Source organism: Amblyomma maculatum, chromosome 11 (genome assembly GCF_055883805.1).
Source record: "Amblyomma maculatum isolate TAMU_Amacu chromosome 11, ASM5588380v1, whole genome shotgun sequence".
Classification (NCBI taxonomy): Eukaryota; Metazoa; Arthropoda; class Arachnida; order Ixodida; family Ixodidae; genus Amblyomma; species Amblyomma maculatum.
The window spans coordinates 105455913-105463750 of NC_139354.1; the positions used below are offsets into that span (position 1 = coordinate 105455913).

General features: G+C 47.1%; 1 pseudogene; it reads right to left on the reverse strand.

Annotated features, from left to right (window-relative positions):
- Positions 1-5361: 5361 nt before the first annotated feature.
- On the reverse strand, positions 5362-6152 carry LOC146174579 (uncharacterized; annotated as a pseudogene).
- Between the last annotated feature and the right edge of the window lie 1686 nt (positions 6153-7838).

Sequence of the window (7838 nt, forward strand, 5' to 3'; positions counted from 1 at the left end):
ACAGGCGCGATATGGCCAAGATTCCTGTTTCCATATCAGTCGCAACTGTACCAACGATGATGCCCAAGTCTTTTGCACTACGAATAATCTCGAAAAGGTAGCTTTTTCCTCCTCTGCATTGAAAGATGAGCCTGCGAGACTACCATAAGGCCTCATGTATGGAAGGACCAAAGTGACACTGTCAGATAACATAGCTTTCCAATGGATTACTGAAAAAATAGCATGCCCTTTGCTAGAACGCAGGTGTCAACACTTTCAGGGTACAATGTGTTTCAATGTCTTCTTGAGTAACTATAAAGTAGAATTACACCCTGCCAAAAGGCTTCTTCTAGGAGTAAATATCTGTGTGGCTTTCACACAAGCCCAATGTGTATGGAGCATAATGGGCAAACATATGTCTTGAAATAGTTGACAACCACCTTTTCCTTTCTTGACAACTATTATTTTTGTAATTCCTGCCTTAATAAAGCATTGGCAAAGTGCTGCTGCAGAGTTCAGAAGAATACAATAGCAAAATTTACAAGTATCTTCTAAAACATTCTCCTGCAAACCTAGATCAGAAATCAATTTTTTGCCCGCGTCCATTTTAGCTTGTGCAGACCCTTGCGGAAAAATTTGCCCATGAAGTGAAACTATCTGATCACTTAGATGTAAAATGGTTCCATCTGCTTGTTATCTCTGCTGGCATAAAGACCAATGCATGGGTGGCAAGTTCCTCCTTGGTGGTTGAGTTTGATGTGTTGGTTTACCTGAAAAATGCAAGAACGGAGTCTAATCGGAGTGCCTCACATAGTAGTATTGATACAAGGAAACTGAATTTTAAGACACTTTTTGTGCAAATTATGTACCACTATTGAGTATTTCTGTGGATGTTGTTATCCCAAGTGCTAAATGCATTCATTATGCCACATGAGGTAATACTCAGTAATTGGAAATGAGTCTTAATAACAAACTACAATACTCGGTGATAAGCATTTTGCCTAAAATATTTTTGGCAAGTCCTAGCATGCAGCAATTTCTGAGGTTTCGAAAACTGAATAAATGACATTCATCCATGGTGTTAACATCAATACAAAGCATGGGGCCGTAGAAAAACCACTCAATATCGTCAGTGTATAGACCTTTGCAACGAGGGCCTCCTGGGCGTCACCATATTGCTCGCTGGGCTGTTGTGTCCACCTCACGTCAACACGGTGGAGGTGGCAGCAGAACTGGTTTGCAACAGTCCAGAGAGGGGTCTTTTCGACAACCTCCTTGCCCGTTGCAAAGGTCTATAGGCATACTTGGACTGGGAAAATACAATTTTCCAGGATGAGGGTAGAGAGTCTCATCTTGAGTAAATTAAACAAAGGGGCTAAGAACGCTTCCCTGTGGTACTCCCGAGGAGGTGAGGGGACGTGATGCACTGAAGTCTCTGCTAGCCTTGACCTTAAATCGCCCAGTCGGAAATGTCGATGAAATCATAAAGCTTGCCTGACACACCTATAGATCGGGCAGATGTGAGAATCGAATCCTGAGACAAGCTGACAAATGCACTGTGAACATCTAATAGTAGGAGGTAGGTGCCTTCCCTCTCGTGCTTTGTTTGCTTCAAAAAGGCTGCGACATCTGCGATGGCATTTGTTGTGGAATAGGAGTTTCGAAAGGCGCTGTGCTCTTGTGCAAGTGCCCTAGTCACGTCTGCAATCCACTGCAGTCTTTTAGAGCCATTGATTCCATAATTTTACAGGGCACAGAGGTGAGAGAAACTGGCCTGCATTTTGACAGGAGTCTAGTTTGCATTCTGTTGCACTGCTATACCCAGAGAAAATGTCCTGGCAAAATTATGTGTCATCTATAAACAGCTTCACTACATCCAAAAAGATGTGGGAGCAAGTTCATAAACTGGACGGAAAATACTCCCTCTTTGCAATTCCACTACTGACAGCCCCTGGCACACAAACAGATACACAGGAACAAGCAGACATTAGGAAAACATTTTGCTGCAGTTTCAAGTTCCGCACGCTATACATATTCTTTTTTAAAGTACAAATCAATAGCTGAAATACAAAAACTCCCAATGACTGGTAGGGGAGATGAAACCTTTAATGCTGGCATTGCTCTTGAAAGAGTGCTGTTATCAGGCAAAAACACTGCTCCAGGGCTCGATGAAGTCCATTACGAAGTGTTAGCTCATTTATCTGAAACCTCAGTAGAAGCACTATTGAAACTGATAAAATCTGGATATCTGGGAAAATTCCCGAGGCCTGGAAGAAAGGTATTATAGTGCCTCTGTTGAAGCCTGGGAAGCTACCAAACCCCCAGGCAGTTATAGGCCAATAGCTTTGACGAGTTGTCTAGCGAAGTGCTTTGAAAGCATTCTAAATATGTGAGTGATTTTGTTCTCGAATCTCGAAAACTGCTCGACATTCACCAGTGCGGTTTCAAGAAAACATGTTCCGCCACTGATTACCTTGTCTGCCTTTAAAATACAGTTCGAGAAGCGTTTGTACATATGCAACACTGCCTTGCCATCTTTTTGACCTCAAAAAAGGCTACGACACCACATGGAGGTTTGGGATCCTAAGGGTTGGGAGAGCTTGGAATTCGCAGCAGGATGCTAAAATGTCTAGCTGACTTTCTACATAACCAATGTTTCCGAAGGCAGATAAGCTGGCAGCATGGGCAGATAAAAATCGTTTCAGGTTTTCCACACAAAAGTCAGTAGCCGTCCTTTTCTCTCTTAGACGAGGACTGCACAATGACCCCAGCATCTGCCTTAATGGAATTACACTACCAGTAAAGCAACGAACACAAATTCCTCGGTTTAACTTTTGACAGAAAGCTCTCTTTCCTCCCCCATATAAATGTCCTAAAAAAGAAAGCATCTAAAGCTCTCAATATATTAAAGGTCCTCTTACATAAACATTGGGGGTCTGACCGGTTGTGCCTTTGCATATCTATCGCTCTATAATGTGCTCTTGCCTTGATTATGGTAGCATAGTGTATGGTTTAGCAAGACCCTCATATCTGAAACGATTGGACCCTGTTTGCGTCTCAACCAGAGCCTACAGGATATCACCTATAAACAGTCTTTATGTGGAAACCAATGAGCCATCTCTTGAAAACAGAAGAACCATGCTAACATGTTCATATATTCTGTGTGTGATTCCTCTGCCCGAGGAAGACGCAAGACAAACACAGCGGGCCGCGGTAGAAACATCTTTTATCTAGCTCACAGAAGGGTCTGTCCATGGCGGTGCGGGAGGTCAGGGGGGTTGTCGTTGGGAGTAGCCAGGCAGCGTGCCGCAGGGAATCCAAGAGCCCAAGAGAGAGAGGCGACGGCGTGCGCCTCTCCTTATAGGGCCTGTGCGGAGACCGGGTTCCCCCGTCGGCGGGAGGAGGAAAGAGGCAAAAGTGCAGCGCACAGAGAGTGCTGGGATGTGGCGTGGCTTTTGAATATGCGGTCTGTCACGGGCTCTAAAAGTATGTAGGTATGTAGAGCAAGACCCCACATCTCCCTCTCCCGCCGATGGCGACAGGCTGGTATTACCAATTATCGCCGCCGACGGTCCATGTTTCCCTGCATGCGCCTTGCTTGACACTCGCCTGCCATGTGGCCCGGCTGGTTGTAATTCCAGCAAAGCCGATCGTTCACTTGCCGCGCCGTCGGGAGATGCCGCTTTCGACGAAGCGGTTGGGGACGTCTTTCCCCTCTCTGCGCCTATGCGGACATCGCTGACGAGCCCAGCTTAACGCCGCTGCTCGAACGCGTAGGGGTCAAGAGCGCGAGGAATAGTGGAGCCTTCTGTTGGCCTTTCCTGCCCTGCCATCATTACATCTGTGCGTCTGGCGCGTGGTGCGGAGTCTTGGCCTCCGGCCCAGGCGCATCGCGGCTCTAGCGATTCGGCTGGCCTGGGGGGTGACTGGTGGCGCAATTCAGCGAGTAAATCTGCCTGCACTTCCTTCGCTTCCTGTGCTAGGGCCTCGAGGTTTGCAAAACCACGTCCTCGCAAATACGGCTTGAAGCACGGATGGCACTGCCTTATCACCCGTGCGACCTGTTACCTGTGCCTTATCACCCGTGCGACCCTCTTGTAGAGCTCCTGCATTGCACATACATACTCAAGGAGGCTTTCCTCTGGGTGCTGCTCCTCAGGCATCTGGCGCTCGTAATCGGGCGGCAAGAACTGCGCGGAAACGATCTATGAAGTCTGCCATCGACTGCAAGGCTGGCAGGCAGCTTCTCTATCACGCCGCGCTGCCAACAAATGCCACGGGAATTACCTGCACTAGCACCATGTCATCTGGGAAACCCAGTGCCGTCTGATAATCGAACTCGTGGACTGACTTCACGTCCGTGTAGCCGGAAAAGGAGGGGACCTCTACATTTATCCGCGGACGCGAGACTGTCGTTGCAGCTTAGGCTCGTTTGGCGCTAGCCACTGAACCGAGCTGACGGGTGAACACAGAGAACATTGTGGTCATGTTCTGCATAAGAGCGGCTGCGTTGGGCCCCTGTGCCGGCTCTGCCGCATCCCTTGCCTCACTCCCGGTACAGTTGCTAGAATTGAGAAATGTGGGGACCGTGCCCGTTCACGCGTGGTGCCTTGAGAGGAAACCACCAGATGGCACTGATGCTCATTCACACGTCAGCTCCAGAAGCCGCCGCAGTAGCCGCCAGCCCTGCATGCGCAGTCCAAAATGCGATAATGCAAAATGAATGTTTCATAACAGATATTTTCTTTGGAACATGGTGGGAAACAGCAATAGAGTAGTCACGCTAACCCATTGGCAATTGCAAGGTGCCAAGTGAACCCGACTGAGCGTGCTTTGAAGGTAGACGGCAGCTTGCTTTTCCCGATTTTCTCCCGCTCACGCGTTACTGAATGCAAAACAGAAAATTCCTCGGTAGTTTCTCTGTAGTAAGCATTCTATTTATTGAGCGCTTCTCAGAAATACTAATTAACTTTGAAAAGTTGCTCACAAACAGTTCAAAATACAATTCTCAGGCTTCGATGCTCGCAAAGTGATGCACTTAAGCTTCAAGTGCTTTTTCTTTTCACGAGAACACGCTCTCTCCTTGTTGAGGGCTTTCGTGTAAAAGTGCAGACGAGTGACTAGAAATAACTTTTTGATCTGGTTGCTAAGGCTGGGGCCGTGTTGTGCACAGCCCAGTGTGACGTTTTGGAGGCAGAAAACGAGCTCGTCGAAGCTGTCACTGCGCAGTTCATTATAACTGAACCACAGCGTAAAAGTGGTCTCGAGGGCATTGACAAATGCGAATAGCTCTTCCGAAGGGTAACTGAGGCCCCCATTGTCACAGAACTTGGTGACATGGCCAGCTGTTCATTGGCATCGTCAGTGAAAACTAGCAGCTTATTACTGCATTCCTTGTACCCAGTTTTTAGAATTGTCTTGTGGGCAACATACCCTGCCATGAAAAATGCCAGAGAGCTTTAAGGACTTCTTTACAATCTGAGAAGCTTGAATCTTCTCACCTTCCAGCAATGCGTCCAGTTCTTGATTTGAATCTTCACTACTAAGGAGAAACTTCAGATCTCCCCCTTCACAGTTTCCGCTGCTCGGCGCTTTAACCAAATTGTAGAAACTTAGACAGTTCACGGTGAGCAAGAACTGCGCAGCAGTCGGATGGTCGTTGCAGCCAGAAAATTGTCCTATTATTCCAAACATTTTCTCTAGGCAGTCTTGGCTCAGTCGGCACGTCAGCAGGTACTTAAAGTCAAGTTTCTCATGAAGATACCTCATCAGATCAAGCGTGCCTTGAAGGGTGACTCTTAGCCCTTCGCAGTGCTTGCTGAGAGGAATCCTGCTGGTGAAGTTTTGCACGAACCTCCCACTTGTTTAGATAGTTTAGTACATCCTTGATGTGCTTCTCAGGTGTAGAGTCAGGTTTTAATTCTTCAGGTGGTATGCAGGCTGTCATGGCCTTTATTAGCTTCCACATCAGCAAAACAAAGGCTTTTATTGGTGCGGGTTCACCCCATTGCTCCTTAATTTGTTTCTGGTAGAAGAACAGGCCACGAAGCACTTGCGGACTGAAAAGATGAAAAGCAAAGTTTACTTTCATCTTCTCAAGGTTGCTTGGGTTCATGTGAGCAGCCGTGATTTTTGGCATCACTTTGAGAGTAAGCGCGCACTTATCCTCGTTGTGTGCTGCTCTGATATGTTCAATATATACGAAACCTTCAGGTGTTTTATACCTTGCTTTGAGAAGGCCATTTCGATCGCATTTTATCAAATACCGAAAATCAGAAATGAAGAAGAGGCGTCTTGCGGCGTCAACAGGGTGTGGTGTAGATTGCTTGATGAATGTTGAGGAGCCGTAAATCCCAAAAAGATGCCACATTGAACGGTTCCATGATGCTCCATCCGCCATGATATAATCCACCTTCAACCCAGCCTTTTCAGCAAGCAAAACCGCTTCTATCAAAATTTTTGACAAAAGAGGAGCCCCGGGAAGCAAAGGCTCCTAGTATCTGGTGCCAGGAACCAGTGAGAGGCTGAAACATAATAACGAGACCGTGATCGCAGAGATGTCTGTCGCTTTCCAAAGTGAATTTTCCCAAGTCGACCAAACCTTCCACTTTCCCTTCTGTACAAACATTCAAGCACTCCGTCAGCTTCATTTCATCTACGATTGGGCCACCGTGACTTGATTTAGTCCATGGATTTAGTTCTCTTTGCGATCGCTGTGATAATAGCAGGGTTAAATCCGAACCCACTTCTGTATTTGCGCATGTGGACCTTTAAGCAGCTTCTGCTTGGGGGAATGAGTATGCATTCCCGCCTGATATGGTCATAGAGCCTCGGGCTTTTCATTCTCATGATATATTTTAGCAACCACTCCTGGTTGTAGTGCATGCCTTTTGTTGATTTGCGGCGAGCGGCTTGATAGCATTGCATAACAGCAAGTCTTTGCTTTGATGGAAGCGTTTGCAACTGGTCTGCGAGGACGCCCTCGTCAAGTTCTGCACTTTGGCTCTTCAGCTTCTCAGTAGTTTGAGTGCAAAGTGCTGCATTGACTTTTAATCGACGGGTGGCTTGGGCTTGCGCTCTTCTACGCTTTGAAGTTTGGGTTACTCCAGTCGGGCTGCACCGTTTTCTTGATCTTTGGTTAAGAAGAGCTTTCCGTAAATGCTTGCACTGAATACATGGTTTGCCTTCAGTGGTGATGCCCTGACATTTCTGACTCGATATGGCCGTATCTGAAAGAACAATCTTATTGCCAAGCGCAAATGGAAATTCGTGTATAGTGCCTGCACCCGGACAAATGCTCGTGGCATCAACTCTTTCTAGGAGCGATGCAGGGTCCTCACACGCGACATTCTTTTGCTGCTCTCCTTTGACAAAAACTTCATGCGTCACACTGCCCCCTTGTCGGGAAAACAAAACAAACTTTTTTGCGAACAAGATGCACTTATCCACTGCAGTCCGACATGCTGTAAGCCACAGTCAAAGGTGAAACACTTAACGTATGCTTTCCCCATGCAGCTGATGGCAGGGCCAAGTCCTCAAATAAAACTGAGCTTGAAAGGCTTTCAGTCTCAACACTCACTGGTGAAAGCTCGTCTCCTGCAATCTTCTTGCTAGGTAGAGCTGAAAGTGGAGTCCTCCCTGGGCGTTTCCTGCTTGTTGGCAACTTCTTTGACAGGTAATGAGGGAGATTAGGAAACTGTAGGCACAGCTCCCGGGAGCAAGAGAGGCCTACCCCTGTCAATCCGGACAATTTTACCATTCACGGTGTGTTCAAAGTGGTGGGATATATACTTCTCGTCGAAGTGTAGCTCGCACAGGCGGAGTTTTCTTCGAGTTCCTTGTCAGCACGTGGAATAGCT